Source organism: Pteropus alecto, unplaced genomic scaffold (assembly GCF_000325575.1).
Source record: "Pteropus alecto unplaced genomic scaffold, ASM32557v1 scaffold22, whole genome shotgun sequence".
NCBI lineage: Eukaryota > Metazoa > Chordata > Mammalia > Chiroptera > Pteropodidae > Pteropus > Pteropus alecto.
In genome coordinates, this window is record NW_006434839.1 from 9,418,859 (window position 1) to 9,437,013 (window position 18,155).

Here is an 18,155-nt window from a genome sequence, read left to right on the forward strand (position 1 = left end):
TTAAATTGCACCTGAGAAAACCTGAGTCACCGGGTTTTATGAATTTCTTCTGTCTTGTCATTAATAATCGAACTTTGTGTGAAAGGTACATTTTAGCTGGATGGGTTTACGAGACTGATAAAGGACAAGAATTTTTTACTTTGGATTGTCTTTGCATTGCCTTTGATTTGTTTCTATATCCTAAACTAAAGATAGAAAAAAATCTGTGAAACTCAGTCTGTATGGCTTTTGAGGTGTGGGGGTGGGGCTTAAAGGTGACTGCATGTTGGGGGAGGGAGGACAGTTCCTTTGAAAGACAGGCAGATTTGGGTCATGGACCACTAAGCCAAGCGCTTTTGCCTCTGCTTTGGCCACAGGTGCAGGCAGGCTGTTTTACAAGGAGTTAAAGTTCTGCTTCCAAACAGATGCCTTTCCAGTGTTTCTTCCCGATGCTCTGAAAACCATATGTGAGGGGAAACAGTTTCATTCTGTTTAGAGGTTAAGGGCGTTGCCTGCCTGAATGTACCAGTAGTATTATCTAATATTTATTTTAAAGTTTGAGGCAACAGATGAAGAAAACTTCCTTCCATTTAACAAAGTGGAGCCAAGCCATCGGTTTTTCTTGGGAAATATATTTTTACTATGCCTTTAAAGCTATAAAAGCTAATTTCATAGCCTCAGGGAAAGATATTGCTTCCTCTAAAGATCATTTCTAGGAGCGTTGGAAATTGAGTTGTCATTCGGTCTATAACTTATACTGATAAAAAGCCTCTTTGAGGACTGACTTTGTGCCAGGCACTGTGCTTTTAGCACCTTAGATAACTTACTTAATCTTCAAAATAACCTCAACCAGTAGATCCTCTTGTCATTTTTCTTCTCTGTTAAAGATGAGAAACCTAAGGCTTAGGCCCAGATTTCATGCTAAGTAAGTTGCCAAGCTGGATGATAAACTTAGGCCGTCTAACTCTGAACCACTAAATTCTACATTACTGTACTGATATTTCCCTGGACCGTGTGGCAAGGGGGGTGGTCTTATTTCCCCGAGGGCGAATTATCAGAGAAGATAATTTACTGTCATATGGTCAGTGTTGAAACCAAAAATTCAAGCCTGGCTCAGTTCAGAGTGAAAGCCTGTGTTCTTTCCACTGAGTATATCACATTACCTCTTAGAGTACGTTACTGTAATATCTAATTTACTAAGATCTTTTTAATTCTTGTATTGGCTGCCATCAGTTTATAGAGGGAGTTATTTAAAAAGTTCATTTGTGAGATGGTAGTTTGGAGCTCAGAATGTATTGTCTGCTGGCAATGGGTGCTGTACCTGGCTGTGGTTCTAAGGCCCGAGCCTGTCGTGACAGTCCGTAGGCTTATCTCCTTACACCTGTTAGACCAGCCTGGGTTCTAAGACCTACTTCGAGTTCCAGAGGAAGAAAAGCAGATATGTGTTCCTAGTAGTTTCCAGATCCCATTTGTTCCTTTACAGATATTACCTCCCTTGGTGTAGGTAACAAACTGAAATATGGAGTCGAAGGTGAGTACATAGTCTCTGAGGTCAGACCTGGTTCTAAGCGTGGCTGTACCAGTGTTACTGGTTCTCTCACCCACTCTCTACTAGGTGACCTTAGGTGAGGCTCTTAAGACCCTTCTAAGACTCGTTTCATCTAAAATGGATGGATGCCCTCGTGGATTATTATAGGGCTTGAATGACACAGACAGGCATTAGGGGCTCGCATGGTATCTGGACACGGTAGGTGTTCAGGAAATGACGGTCGTGGTGGTGGAGATGATGCTGATTTACACTGCTTTGTGGCCCATCTCTTCTGTTACCAGAGGCTTTCGCAGAGGTGAATGCTTTTTGGAGTAGACTGTGGTAGAACATTCTAAATTGGATATAGGTACAGAGTTTGGGATTCCCTTTATTTTGTATGTAAATCAGTAAATTGCCTTGTAATTTAAATACTACATCCTTAAATTATACGTTGTACATTTTTATGTACTTTAAAACCTTAAAATTGGAAGGAAATACACTTGTGTTGAACAAAATTTTTTAACAATTGAGCATAAATTTTGATGAAGGGCTTTGATATTAAATTAACAACTTTCATGAGCTTTTTTTAAAGTTCTTGTTGCATTTAGATATGTACTTTTTGTTTTTCAGGTGGAAAAACTAAGAAGGTGGGGATGGGCCAGATAGTAAAATTTTAGGCTTTGTGGGCCATATAGTCTTTTGTAACTACACAACGCTGCTGTTGCAGCACAGAAGCAACCATTAACAAACAATACATTAGTGGATGGGCTTAGCGTGGTACAATAAAACTTTATTTATAAAACAGACCATAGGCCATAGTTTGTGGACCTGTAGACTAAAGGAATATACTTAATTCTGTCTCCTCATAAAACTCTCCCTTGGTTCTACAGTTCTCTGTGGGTCGATCTAGATTTATTAAAGGTTGGTTTTCCCATGGGCTTCATCTTCAGTTTTCTTTTCACATAGCACATCCTTTGCTATAAATTGATTCATATGTATACATTTCAGTTATTAACTCTAGATTAGTATAGCTACCTGTCTTCCAAACTTCTCTCTAAGAATATCCTAACAGGCCCCGAGAACTTAAAAATGTCCAATACTGATTTCATTATTCTATCCTTCAAAATCAGACTGTGTCTTTGCATGTGCGCATGCATGTTTGTGTGTGTGTGTGTGTGTGTGTGTATCTTGGTGTACATGTATTGATTCATATGTATACATTTCAGTTATTAACTCTAGATTAGTATAGCTACCTGTCTTCCAAACTTCTCTCTAAGAATATCCTAACAGGCCCCGAGAACTTAAAAATGTCCAATACTGATTTCATTATTCTATCCTTCAAAATCAGACTGTGTCTTTGCATGGGCGCATGCATGTTTGTGTGTGTGCGTGTGCGTGCACTCATCTGTTACCCAAGTGGGAAACTTGAATGTCCCGTTAACTCCTCCCTCATCCTGTTTGCTCTGACTCCTTGAGATTGTTACTCTCCCCCCTTCTCTCCATCTTCGCCACCACTGCTTTATTCAGGCCCTCATGATCTACCTGGACTGTTGCAAATCATCTCACAACTTTAGGGCTCCCTGTATCTAGTCTGTCCCTTTGCTGCTAGAGTGATCCTGTTTTTCGTACTTCTGATCATGCGACTTCCTGCTTGAAACCCCTTAGTTCTTCAGTGCCTGTGGTTTAAAGCCTTGCTTGGTATAAGAGTCTTTTCAATAGAGAAGGTGTAGTGTGTTCCTGCCGTGAAGGTCTGAGCTGTGGTGTGCACCCACCCCTGCGGTACACCAACCTTCTCAGAGGACAGTTCCTAACTGCCCTGCTAACTTTCAGTTATTCTTCAGTATTCACCTCCAACTTTGCATCTTCCTGAAAGCCTTCCTTGTGCCTCTCCTCACATCTCCACTTTTGCCTTAGATGCTTCTCCTGTCTTCTGCATGCTTTAATAGCACTCTGTTTTCCCATCAGATAAGCAGTTACCACTCTATAATGAGCTGTGCGCTTATGTCCAACTCTTGCTTCTTTCAAGCTGCTCCTTGGAGGATAGATCTTTTATACTTTTGTCCCCAGCTCCTGGAACTGTACATTGTACATCTGGGCTTGGACATTTTGAAGAATGGTAAATATTTATTGATAAACAGGTGGGGCCACATTTTTCTTTCCTTTTGCAGGGGGTAGGAGTGGGTTGGGATTCTTATTTCTACTCTTCCAGGGGAATTAACAGCCTACGGAAAGTGGCAAAAAAGAAAATACTTTTAGGCTACGGTCTGTGATATAAAGAAGGCCTGGGGCTCAGAACTGTCCCCTATAAGCTCTTCGTGGCCTGGCAACTCACTCCCTAGAGCAGTGGTTCTTAATTTGGAGTATAGATCAGAAACTCATGGGGTGCTTCATCTAAGTATACATGTCTGATAAATACCTGCCACCCCCTTGTCCCCACCTGGTTATCATTGGGGCAGGGGAACGTCAGTACCCTTTGATTCTTACACACGTTTCTTCTCCCTATTTCCAGTCATTTCTCCCACCTGACATCTTTCTCCATATTTCCTGATGAAGATGTTAGCATCTCAATTTAGAACTCCAAGTTCAGTCACATTTTATAGTAGAAACACTGGCATAGATGAGGATTAATATTCCAACGTAAAATAGTGTACCTCAGATAAAATGAATTAAATTGGCTTTTATTTGTGAGAAATTACATTCTGAGTTCTAAGTAATGGACCTAAGAACTTTGAAACAAGTCTGTTAGGTAGGGACCTGCTGTAGAGAACATCATCCTGTACCTCTTGTGGTACCACCCTACTCCTATACCCTGATATTTTACCTTTACAGAGAGACCCAGGAGCTCCATAAAGGTGACCTTTCTTGGGAGGAATCCCAGGTGGGCTCTTGGAAGGTGGGTTGGAAAATGATGCATATTTCTCTGGTTTATATTTCAAAGAGGTGTACACTTCTTTGTCTTATTTTGCCGTCAGCACATTTTGCTGTCATATTTACTTTGCTGGTCTTGAGATTGAGCCCATGCAGATAGTTAGTTGGATTCTCTAAAGAAGAAACCTCTTTATTCTTAAGTGACTGCTTAATAATCTACATAACAAATGAGCCATTTTGCTTCAGAGATGTGAAATAGGCATCTATAAATGAATAGTTTTTGAAACTAAAGTTGTTAAGACAGAGTTCATCTTTTCACCATGGGGTTTCTCCAGAAAACCCTCTTTACTCTATTGAAATGCAGCTAGTTTGAACTAGGAAAGCATATTCCAATAATAGGCCCATGCAATTAGCTTTTATTGTAATGAAGTGAATGCTGGAATTTTTTGTGCATTATCATCATCAATTGGTGTTAGTCCCAGGGGAACCACATAATAGCTAGAGAACCTTGATTGAGAGATACAAACAAAGATTTCTGTTTTATTCATAGGCATCCTTTAGTTCTTGAAATTAATAAAACGTTAGGCTCTTAAATCTTACACTTTTTTTGGTAACCATCTGCTGATGATAAGATTAAGAAATGGTGTTTCAGAACTTACTATTTTGAATTAGAAGAAGATGTTGAAGGGCTCTTTAGTGCCATATTCATACTAGACCTTGTATAGACATGACATAGCAGTGTGCTGGTGAATGTTGCTGATTTCAGAGGTGTAAATACCCCACCATGGCTGGTTTCAGACTGCCAATGTGATGTCACTGAACTTGAAGTTGGGAAAAGATACATATATAATCAGCTGACTTTATCAGCACAGAATTAACCTCAGTTACCAAATGTTCAGAATTTTATAGCCTGTATTTTTAATACTCATTCTTCTCTTTACTTTTGTTTTTGTTTTTTTCTTGTAAATGGCCTTACAGTTGTATAATTTACTGAGTTTTAACAAGTATACGTCCGCCATAATTGTGATACCCTATTTTACCCCTTCTGAACACAGTTGCCAGATTAATTTTTCTAAAATCTGGCTTTGCATTCACCATCTATCTGTGTAAAACCACCACTGGCCACATACTTTTCATAAGATAAAATGCAGAATTCTGTGGACTGGCTCTCTGCTGTCTTGCCTCTTCTCTGCTTCTCTGGCCTTATCAACTCCTGCCTGCCTACATAAATCTTTTATTCCAAAAAAACTGGTCAGTTGGTTCTTAGCACAGTTGCTGCATCTGTGTCCTTGCTCCTGTCTGTCCTCCAGTGCTTCTGTCCCCTCACGTTCCTTTTGGTCTTGACTGCCTTACCCTTCCTTAAAAACCTGGCTCAAATCCTATTTTCTTCTTATACAATCCAGTCTTTAGTGATTATTTCTTCATCTGACCTGTGGTAGCAATATTTGCCACTTAACTTAGCAACTTGCATTGAAATCCCAGGATTTTTTAATGGAGTAGTTGGGTGTTCCTTAACAAAGTTGTAAACTGTTACAGGGTAGGAAATGTTGTACAACTGTTTTTGGCACTTGGCTTTGCTTAAAACAGCAACAAAAACCTTACTAAGTGATGCTTGATGATAAACTTTCAGTGGCTCTTCCAACTCAGTCACAAACTCAATGATAACTGTTGGGGACAATAGTACTATGCTATATCATGGACCTCTTAAAGGATAAAAGTTTGGTTTGTCAGTATAAATGTGTAGTAATGTCTCTCAAAACCAATGTTAATCATTAAAATACACATTGGAGCTTTTATCTCTGCCTTGAAAGTTCATTTAAAGATGATTGGCATCATGGACTTTGAACTCTTGGCAAGATTTAAACATTTAAAGTAGGTCCTGAAAGAAAAGTGTTTGTTCCTTTCAGCCAGCTTTATTTCACCTTTTGAAGTGCTGGTGAGAAGTTAGTAGGGTGTATCTCATTGATTTCCTTCCTGTCCCAGGAAGCCATATTATGGTCTTCTGAAAGGACTTTTGTGTCTTTTTTGGTAACTTTACTATAAGCAAATTGTTTTTATTTGAAAAACTTGAACTTTGTAAAAAATTACACATGTACTTGTTGAAATCAGACATTGATAACCTAACAAATATTTAGAACAATTCTAGATACCTTCTCCATTTCACAGCCTACCTTGCAATGTTCCTCTTCTTCTGTCTTTTAAATAATGGGTCTACTCAGGTTCCACAGTTGGTCCTCATCTCTTGTTAGAATGACATATTTCTCTTGGATAATTTCATCTGTTATTGCCTGAACATAAGTGTTTCCAAAATTAAAACTGTGTCTCTTGAGCTTTAGCTTTGGGTGGCCAAGTACCTACCTACTGGACATCTCCACTTAACTGCCCTTCAGAGACTACAGATTCAAGACGTCCTAAGTGGGACATCTCTACAAGTCTTTCACCTTCACTTATTGTGTTGTTCTCTTGCTGAATAATATTATCATCCCCAAACAGCTTACACCTAAAACCTTGAAACCGTCTTTGGCGAATCCCTCTTCCCACACCTTCTCTGTTTGTCAGATCCACCTGTTATTTTTTGTAAATCCTTTCCTTCTCTCTGTTTGAAGTCAGGCTAACTTCATCCTTTGTTGGAAGGGGGACTCCCCCACTCCCAAATAGTTAATTGGTAAGTTAAGAGTAGGTCTCTCTTCCTGGCCTCAGATTAACCAAACGCATGAATCTGAAAGGTAGAATTGGAAAGACAGTATGTAATTTCAGTGTATACCAGGATGCTGTCTCCTAGACAGCTAGGAGCCCACACCATAACTAGAAAGTTATCTGAGAAGAAATCAGAACAAAAGCAATGAAATGAATCAAGTGTTTAATGGCCTGTCATAATCAGATGATGCTACCATCTCATAATAGGGAGATCCCTTGTGACCAGGAAATTCATGTCTGAGTAAATGCTCCTCTTCCCAGTTGCTTCCATGGCCCCTGCCCACTTTTCTTTTTTTTAATTCTTCAGTGCTTGCAGGGTGGACCCTTGCTCTTGGATACCTTGTTTCTTTACATGTATGAGATGAATGCATTCATTCTGTCTCTGCTTGAATCTTGTTCTGTGGGAAGCAAAGCTTTCTCTTGCAGATGGCTTGCACTCTTCTCTTTTTCAAGTCATTATGCATTGATCTTGAGTTGAACTTTGAGGGCCATCCTATTTCGTGTTTGGAGAAAGCTTCATTGTAGCTGCCATGTAAGAACAAAAGGCTATAATCTCCCCTTGAGTTCAGCTGGCATCACTATCTCCTGCAAATACCCTTTCCCTTTCCCACTCCTGGGGTTTGGAGCACCCTCAGTAATCCTCTTTAGTACCCTCTGGGTAACCTTTATCATAACACTCATTTATTTCACCCTTTCCTGATTGCTTGTCTATTTTCCCACTAGAACTTGAACTGCCTGAGAGCAGGCTCTCATATCCCGATCCCACTGCCTAGCGTAGGTGGCATCCATTTATTTTATTGATATAACTGGTATTGAATATCCACTGTATGCCAAACAAAGAACAAGTCAGATAAGATTGTCCGCCCTTTTGGAACTTGAATTTTGTTGGAGGTGAAGAGGCTCTAAGTGGACAAAATAGTACTTATGGTAAGACCTACAAGGAAACAGACAATAGGCTGAAATAGAGAATATTTGTGGGTGTCTGTTGGGGTGTGTACTTCAGGTGACCAGAAAGATCTCTGAGGAAGTGGCATGTAAGGATGAGAAGCAGCAAGCTATCTTTAGGAAGAAGGAAGTGAGCACTGGCCTAAAGTAGCCATAGCAAAGGCCCCGAGGAGGGCAAGAGCTTATTGTCTTTTAGGAAATGAACGACCAGTGTGGCTGGAAAGGCAGGGAGGAAGAACGCAGCATGGATGTACTATGTTGGTCGTATTGTGGGCTTGGATGAGTGGAATTAGGCAGCTATTGATAACAGTGATTCACATAGGTTTAGATATGTTTAGAACTAGTACTTGGTTAGTTAAAACTTGTGATTCTAAATTTTTTTTTGCATATTCCTTTCTGGAAAGTTAATTTTCACAAATAATAATGGAAAGAAAACCTAGAATTTCATTCTTATGTGTAACATATCCTATAATTGGCCAGATACTCTGAGGAAGTTCCTTTCCATGCCTCAATTTCTGTCCCTAGGGAACCTCTTATATAGACAGATGAGCCTTCTGTATCATACTGGGAATCTTTACTTAGTCTTATTGACCATTGTTATTTTCTGCTGGTTGATCTATTTTAGCACAACTGTTGAGATAAATACTGTTAATGTTATATCCTTGTTTGAAAACCACTTCAAGGTAAGCACAGCTGAGTCATTTAAACTTCTGTGAGTACCGTTTTAAATCATGTTGATTGGTGTGTTAACTTCTTTAGAACTATTGTTTGTATTTTCTGTAGGTGCAAGACTTCTTCCCTTCTTACAAACCCATTTTGTGTCTTTAACTGTACCAGGTTGCATGTGCATTATTGGGCTTAATGGGAAGCAGAATATTGAGAGACAATGAACAGTAGCTCTACTGCTCACCAACAATCTTACCCTGGAAAGTGTCGCAACCTGGCCATTTTTATAGGGGAAAAAATACCTGCACAGTAGTGTTGTTGAAAGGATTAAGTGAAGTAACATATGTAAGTCACTAATATCTCTTAGTAGAGTCTTGGTAAATATTTGGCATTTGTTAATCTTCAGCTACCCTGTGGGGTAAATCAGATTATCTCCACTTTTGTAAATGGCAATAAAGCAAGACTTAGAGAATATTTCACTTTAGGTTGTTGCTTCTCATACTTTAATGTGCATGCTAATCACTGAGGGATCTTGTTAGTCTGGAATGGGACCCAGTTTCTGCTCACCTTGAGTATCTAGGCCACTTACCTAGGAAGTGGTGGAACTGGGCCTCAAACCCAGGTTTGCTGTACTCTAAAGCTTTTCTCTATTCTATAGACCTTCCCTAATTCTCACTAGTGGAACAAGGGTTTTATTGAGGGACCTGTAAGCTAGTTATTTAAAAGTTCCTTAGACCAGTAAGAATCTGAATTGTATTTCATTCATTCAGCATTTACTTAGAACCTTTTGTGTGCTTTATCTCCTTTTTAAAGATTCTTCTTTTAAAGAAGTGTATGATCTCGGAAGCTAAGCAGGGTCGGACCTGGTTAGTACTTGGATGGGAGTCCACCTTGGAAGACCAGGTGCTTTAGGCGTAAAAAATAAAAAAATAAGGATTATAAGCTGACAAGGTCCTTGCAGTCTGTGAGGTCAACCAAGGGTTGCCTTGCCTAAAAAAATAAAAAATAAATTGAAAAAAAAGTGTAGGGCTAGATCAAAAATGGGGACATATTATTAATGTCTCATCACCTGACATTTAAATGTCCCATCTAGCTCTTTTCTCTCCCACCCCCCGCCTGCTGCTCTTCCTGCCTTCCGTTTTATTTTTGTTGGGACTGTCATCTACCTCATTTACCAGGTCGGAAACATCAGATAGTCTTGAATTCTTTCTCTCCCTCACATAAAATAGTCATGAATTTTGTTCAGTTCTTAGAAATCTCGTTGTAATATGGCTTCCTCTCCAGCTCTCTGCTGCCTTTCAGCTCTTACCTGTCCTTTCTCTTCAGACTCCAATTATCCTTTCCCCGGTTCTGTCTTCCTGGCTGTCCTCAGCAGTTTTGCTGAAGTTAATCTTCAGGACAAGTCTGATGATGCTACAACCCTCTCCAAAAGCTCTGTGACCTGTATAGAGGGACGATATATCATGGCTAGTGAAGCACAGACATGAACTAAACCTCCTGGGTTCCAACTCTAGCTCTACAGCTTACTGGCTGTGTGTGCCTGGACAGGTTACTTAACCTGTGTTTGTAATAACTTGTCTCCCTGGGTTGTTGTTATGAGTTAGTATAAGGGTTATGAGTTAGTATAAGGGTTATAGTATGAGGGTTATGAGTTAGTATAAAAGGCTTAGAATGGTGCTTAGCCCATAGTAAATGCTGAAAGGACTAGCTGTTGTTAATATTTGTGACTAAAACGAAGTTAGTAATTTAAACAATTGGGAAGATTTTTTAAATCTTCATAGAAGATACCAACATAGAAGTTGGGCTGACTGCCATCTTTGGAACAAGTTATAGGTTAATAATCCCCTCATTAGCAATTGCTAACATCAATATAATCAGGACATAAGCATATTAAAGGTAAAAAAGTCACTTATGTACTTAACTCTTCTCATGACTGAAGAGATATAATTTCAGCTTTGTAGGTTAGTAACTAAGGTAGATTAGATTAGTAGATCCTGTTAAATATGAAGATAGTGTTTTTGGAGTATTAATAATAGCAAATACTGAGCCTTTCCTTAATCCTGTGATATATTTACTATTACTCTCTTTTAACACTAAGGAAAACCAAGACACACAGAGGTTAAGTGACCTACCCAAGACCATTATGGCAAGTAAATGATCAAGCTGAGATTGCTCAAGCGAATGAAGCCACTCCAACCACTAGAATGCCGAACTTATTATGAAATCTCTACTGGAAAAGAGCCCTCTTTCTTTGGAGTAGGGGAGCTCTGAAACCAGGTGATTTTGTGAAAGTGGCAGAGAGGTTAGTTGGTATTAAGACTTCTTCGCTGTCTTCTGTCAGTCTCCAACATGTGACTCTTCAGTCCTCAATTTTACTGTCTAGAGAATGCTGGTGTTGAATATTTTCTATTTAAAGTGATGTTAGCAGTTCCTTTTGAACAGAAAAATTCTTTGTTGCTCTTGGGCAGATTGCAGTCAGGTATTGAGCCCTGTCCAGTTTCCTTCTGTCAACTAGCATATTCATGGGTCACCTTCCTTTGCCATCCAGCCAGCATATGCTTAGGGAATGTAGGCTACCTGATCATGCAAGAGAGAAAGGTACATTTGCGATGGAAAACATTCAAATACAAGTATTCATCAGGATGTGTTTAAACGTGTTGAGACAGTTCCGTCAGTCAACGGACAGATTAATGATAGATTGGTTTGTTGTTTGTATAGTTTTTTAAGTCAGTGATTATTTCCTTGGGAAAAAATACCGAAAAGAAAAAACTTAATCGTACAGTACTGTATGGCTCAGCAGTGAATAATATTTACATGGTCATTAATAATAGTCTCTGAATATCAGTTTGACCAACAGTGGTGGTATAACTATATTCCATGGGTAGAGAGAGGGAATATGGGAATAAAGTGAAAATTCTAATATTCCATAATGAGAAATTCATTTGATAATATTTGTAACTAGAAAATCAGATAATATATAAGAATGTTATTTAGTTATATGGAAGGTAAATACTATTTCATGTTTGAATTATCTCTTGTTTGAAGTAGTTAAGGGTTAACTGTGGCTTTTAGTAAATTGGAGACTAACATATTTCTTAAAATGTTGAATATCTGTTGAGTCAAATCTGTGTAATTCTTTTGTGAGAATTTATTTTGTATGCTGTAATAACAAAAGTAGTTTGGTATAAGGAGCTATTTAAAATATCAAGTCCAACCAAGACATGAGAAATTAACTTTACACCCTATTTGGGGCATAGATTTAGAAGTATAAATGCTTTAAGTATTTGGAGAAGTAGATAAGATGCTATTCCTGTCATTAGATGATGCTATGTGAGACTAAACTTGTTTTTACATTTTTCTACCTGGGTTCTGAAGGTTACCCATCTTATGGATTGAGATTTGATTGGTTAGTCTTGTCTTTGAGATAGTTAATGGAAAGTGCCGCATATCCAGTGCATTTTCGTTTATGAATCCTAAAGGGCCACCTTCACGTGCAGGTGTTGTGTTGGCAAGGCCACAAAGAAAGCAGAGTGGATCCTTTTCCTTCGGGTGACCCAGCCAGGGCTGCAGTTGAGTTGGTGAACAGCATGAGAGAACAGGAGCACTGGGCAGTTTGAGGTGCAGGTGACAATAGGGGTAGTGTTTAAAGATGAACTTTGTTTCACTTGAAAAGCTTTAATATCTGTATTGCTGAGAGTGTGAGGAAAACAGGTTGGCTCACCTGATGGTGATTAGAGAGGAACCAGATGCAACCCCTTTTGAAGGACATTTAGGCACTATATCAAAATAGGTATATATCCCTTTGACTTAGAAGTTCCACTTCTAGAAATTGCAAACAAAAACTCGAGAGAGTATAGCAAGAGACATCCACTGGAATGTTCTTTATAACATTGTAATGACAAAAACTGACAGCAACCTACCTGTTTACTAATGAATGTTAAGTGAAATTATGGTACATCGATGCTATATAGGTATTGCAAGGAGGAGAACTTAGATCTATAAGTATTGATAAAGAAAGATGTCCTCCATATATTTCAGGGAGAAAGATATTTATAGAACAGTTTGTATTTGTTTCTGTGATGACGTGAATGTGTGTACGTATAAACATTTCTATATAAAATACGTAAACAATGGCAGTATCTTGGCAGTGGGACTAGAGGGTTACGGGATGGGAAAGCTGCTTTAGCCCCCACTCACATTCTAAATTTTTTTATTTTTTTTATGGTGACATTGGTTAATGAAATCCAATAAGTTTCAGCTGTACACTTTAACAGTAAGGCATATATATATTTACACTGTGTGTTCACCTCCCATAGTTGGATTTCTTTCTATCACCACATATTTGATTCCCTTTACTCCATCTACTTCTCCCCTCCCCTCCCCCTCTGCCTGGTAACCACTAGTCTGTAGTCCATGTCCATGAGTCTCTGGTTGTCCTGCTCATTTGTTGCTTTTAGGTTTATATCCCACATATAAGTGATATCATGTGATTTTCAACTTTTTCTGGCTTATTTTGCTTAGCATGATTATCTCGAGGTCCATCCATGTTGTCGCAAATGGCAGGATTTCATCTCTTACGGCTGAGTAATATTCCATTGTATATATGTACCACAGCTGCTTTATCCAATCATCGTAGGACACTTTGGTTGCTTCCATGTCTTGGCCGCTGTGAATAATGCCGCTATGAACATCGGTGTGCAAATATCTTTTTGGATATAGGTTTTCAAGTCTTTGGGGTATATACCCAGTAGAGTGATTGCTGGATCATACGGTAGATCAATTCTTAGTTTTTTTGAGGAACCTCCATACCGTTTTCCATAGTGGCTGAATACTATAACCCACTCAACATTTTAAAAACTACTTGGAGAAAAAGCCTAAAACTCATGACTTTTCCAGGTGAGATTATTTAGTTGTATTGAAGATGTTCTCAGAACTGTGCTCTGCCCTCTGATAGTGGCACCACAGAACTGTTTTTGTCACTTAGTGGCACCTGAGCCTATCAGTCCTACTTGTCCCCATGGTACAAACATGACAGGGGGAAACCTAATAGTTGTGTCACCTTTTTAATGCCAGATTTTCTTACTATATATAAACACCCACTGTTGTATGTGTCTAGGTTTGTTTTCTCTTGTTTTGCTAAATAACTTTGATTTTTTTCACATTGTTCAATTATTCAGGAAGCACTCCTTGTGAGAAACTTGATTTTTAATTTCCTTCCTGTACCTCATAACAATACAGTCTATTCTTTTACTGTTTCTGCATATTTAAATTTCTGACTTCTGTTTAAATTATTAGGCTGGCTTCCATATTATTTATTTACCACTTCCATATCTCTTAATTGTACCTAACAACCCACTTCTTATTGTGTTATTCATTTCTGTTGGTCTTGAGCTAGCAGTCGTAACTAGCACGCCAAGAAAGCTTCCCCTCTCTGCTCTGTCACCTGCTACTTGTATGGTGCTTAAAATAGCTCCAACCTCTCTTGTATCACATTGCACACCTAGTTTACAGTCCACTTTCACCTCACATCTCTTGACTTTCCAGGGTTTTCTGCTTATTTAATCACATTAGGGTTATTTTCTTATGGTAGGGTCTTTCTTTAAAAGCAACCTTTTTCCATTTAAAATTCTACTTTTTTTTTTTTTGCTTATTTTCACTATGGACTTCTTTTAAAAAGCAACATTCCGGTTTTTGTTGAAAGTTTCCATCCCAGTTTCTTCATCCTAATTATTCATAAAGATAATAAATAAAGGTAGTTTATAATACATATAACTATGTACATATATAATACTACATATGTATATATTATATGTACATATATAATACTGTATATACACATATAATGCATATTTGAACATATCTAATAGGATATTTGCCTAATACCTTTTATATAGTTTTTAAAAAAACATATTTTTTTTTTGTTATAGTTGCCTCTTTTTAAGAAGAATTTCAAGAAGACACTGCTGTTTGCCATATCACTTTAGTTTTATTTTTAATTCTTTTTTAACCTTGTTTTTCCAAGCCTTTCTTAAACTTCCAGCAGATAATTGCTACTGCCTCTCGTAAGTCTTCCAAATGGGTAATAGAAACTAGGATCAATTTAATGAAGGTATATTCATTTGTTTTGGAGCACAGAGTCCTCTACGTGGAGGACCACACTTTAACTTCGTGTTCTATCCAATATGTTTATCTGTAGTTTTGCTTTTTCAGTATAAAGTGTTGACAGTGATCTTGAAGTTCTCACTTATTCCTCTGCACATGTATTGCCTTAAAAAGCTTGACTCTGTGTGGCTTTTTTCCCCTTATAATTTTTATGAAATCAAGGTTAAAATTGTTAATATTTGACACCTGCTGTGTCTAATGAATGTGGGATGGTAAAGAGAACAGCAGGTGTCGGTCATGTTCTGGAAAAGATCTAGGGAGTGAGGAGACCCTGTGATCAGAGCTTTAGAGCAGTGATTTATAAGGGCAGAGTAATTGTATGTGCATGTGTATTATCCTTCTCCCTTTCCTCTGAGTTTACAGGCATTATATGTTTGAATTTTAAAGAGCTTGCTTTAAGAAATTCTCTGAGATTATCGAAGTTATAAAATTATGATGGGGAATCGTTAGTCTCTAGAGACACAAACTCATAATTAGCCAGTACAGAGAAGGAAAGAAAGGAGGAAGAGCCATGGCTTGGGTTGTGAACCTGGGTCTTTCTGTAAGTACCTCCGTGACTTCAGGATGTGTTGACTGTTCTATAAAAAGGAGAGGAATGAACATGTATCTAAGATCTCTTTCTGTTCATTATCTGTGATCCATTGTTTTTCACTCTTCCATAATCTTCAGCTACTGAATGGGCACCACTGCTTGATATTTTTTCATTTTTAAGCACCCCTTTGCAGTTGTTATGTACTATATGTTACTTGAAGAGAGCCAAAGGAAATATATTTTTTTAAATGTCACTGATTATTATGAATGATTTACATGTGCAGCAAAGGAGCACACAGCCCAGAAGGGGAGTTAGGATGTGTTTTAAATTTTTTCATTAGCATTTTGTAGAGGGCCACCTGACTGTTCGCATGTTTCCATATCATTTAAGAGGAAATTATATGCTGCCTATGACTGTCAAGTTTAGATGTTGTTGTCATCCGTAAGGGTGTGTTTCGTTTGTTTGTTTGTTTTTTTTTTTTTTTTCAGCCTACTGTGATTAGGTAGTCTGCCTTTGGAATGACAGGGTTTCTTCCGCTCACTTCTCCGACATGTGGACAGTGGTTTCATCTACCTCCACGCCAAGGACAGGAAAAGTGGAAGTTATGATTAAGTACCAATATCTTTTAGTGTGTCCTGCTTTCTAAAAATTTCCTCCCCCCACATTTTTAAAGTTTTTCTAGATCATCTGTTTGGATTTTCATTGTGGACATTGTCTCTGGGCTGTCTGGCGTCTTGAGAATCTTGCAAGAAGTCTCTATTTTTTTCTCTGCAGTTCAGAGTTGTATTCCAAGTTTGCAGATTTTAAACTGGGAGTTTGGCTGATAGTTTTTGACAAGGTCACCTTTCCATAGAAGTGTATCAGATACATACATGAAATCTTCTGAAGTGATAGTTATTGGAAATTTAATAAAAGTAAGTATTTTTATTGTGAAGTTTTTCAAGTACACACAAAATTAAAGATTCATTTAATGAATCCTCATCACCCAAATTAAAAATTTTCAATTATCAGTATTTTTTCACACATCTATTTCTCTTTCTAAAGTATTTTAGGACAAATCCCAGACATCGTTATTTAACCCCTATCTAGTGAACAGGGAGATACACTCCTCTTAAAAATATGGACGTTTTCTTAATTAACCATCATGCCACTATCACACTTAAAGTAAACAATTCTTTGGAAAGCTGACTTATTTTTAACGCACTGCGTGTTTCACTTTCAGATCAAGCTATAACAAGGAAACCAAATCGTGAAAATTAAGCTTTTGCTTACCTTTTATGAGTTATTTAAGAGTAATTTATTGTCTAGTTAATATACTGTTAATTTATGTACATGGACCTACAAACTTTCAGTTAAAAGTAAACAGTATTATACATTATTTATCTTAGCAGTCTGTTACTACATGTAATAACTTAACATTATTTCCAGTCATCCATATTTAATAACAATAAAGAATTTACAAGTGATAAAAAAGCAGACAAGTGTCCATGTTGCTATAAAATAGCAAATCATTGGAGTTTATTAAATAGCTATTTCTATTTTTGGATAGCCTTCCGACTTCCAGGTATTTTGAGATGCTTAAATGGAGTTTGAACATTTTAGAAAATCAAAATCTTATTTCTGTTTTGATTATATTTCCTTGGTCTCAAGATGATATCATTTTTATACCATATTTCCTTTTGCTTTTCTCTCTGTCACTTTTTTGCAACTGGGTCATCTCTGATTATTTGACTTTTTAATCAGCTTTATTTTGTTAAGGATGGAGTGAGGCTTAGATTTCCTACATATCTTATATACCTTTTTCTAAAATCTATTTGAAAAATTTATTTTTCTTAGAACTCTTAATTAAAAAAAATTTTTTTTTTACTCTTATTTGGGAATGTGGTTGCAGAATGATGTATCCAGGGATAGTGATGATTTTCCCATTTAAAAAAATAATATTTACTTAGACTTTGCCAATATTTACTTTGGTTTCTGACATGGAAGCTTTAAATGAAAGCATAAAACTTGAGGGAGGAAAAAATCTCTCTTGAGTTTGTTGTGATTTAGTCTCCCTCATGGTAATGAACCTGCTTGCTGTTTAGCTAAATTTTGTCTCTATAAACATGTAAAAAGACAGGCTACTTTTTACCCCTTAGATAACTAGTCGTTTAGTGTTCAGTATTTCATAGTACACTGTCAAAGTGTTTTGCTTTACTCCTGAACAGTACATAGTTGCTTTGAAATGGCTATTTTTAAATAAGCAATATTCCTTCCTCTGAGGTTGTCTGGCAGCTTCAGCTAACTAACTTGGTTGTGAACCTCCAAACAAACAGCTAAAAATTATGTGTTTTATTTATTAGAGAATGTCTTTCTTAGAATGTATTTACTTTCATTTCTTAAAACAAAATTTCATGAACTTTGGTTATCCGATTTTTGTCACCTTCCATACGTGCATTTTAAGGGATGGTGGTAGCCCAGAGACTGCTCTCGAATTTAGAAAAGCTGGGAAAAGAACCTGCCAATGCCTCAGCATAACAGGATCAGAAACTTGCTACAGCAGAAAATAAGTTTGTACCTTATTTGTTCCTAAGGACATCACTGGATTTTGTTGTACTCCATAGCAATTATTCATAATGATGATTCAGCATCAAGAAAGGCTGTTTTCTTACTATGCTATTTAAGAATGTAGAAGAAAATAATTTTTTCAATATTGTAAAAAATTCGTTGCTTAGAAAATATTAATCATGTAGGAATTAAGTCAGAGTTTTGTTTATTTTACATTTTAAAAAATTGAAT

The 18,155-nt window shown here is 37.5% G+C and overlaps 1 protein-coding gene across 3 annotated transcripts in view; it reads left to right on the top strand.

Annotated features, from left to right (window-relative positions):
* The window catches only part of UBE2H (ubiquitin conjugating enzyme E2 H), a 91,704-nt gene that overhangs the window by 25,701 nt on the left and 47,848 nt on the right, over positions 1–18,155 (top strand). Inside the window, exon 1 of one of the 3 annotated variants that reach the window (XM_025045894.1) lies at positions 10,967–10,985. The exons of the other annotated variants lie outside the window; for them this stretch is intronic. The gene's annotated coding sequence lies outside the window, so the exon portion shown is untranslated. Of the gene's footprint in view, positions 1–10,966; positions 10,986–18,155 lie in introns of those variants that run through there. 3 annotated transcript variants of the gene reach the window in all.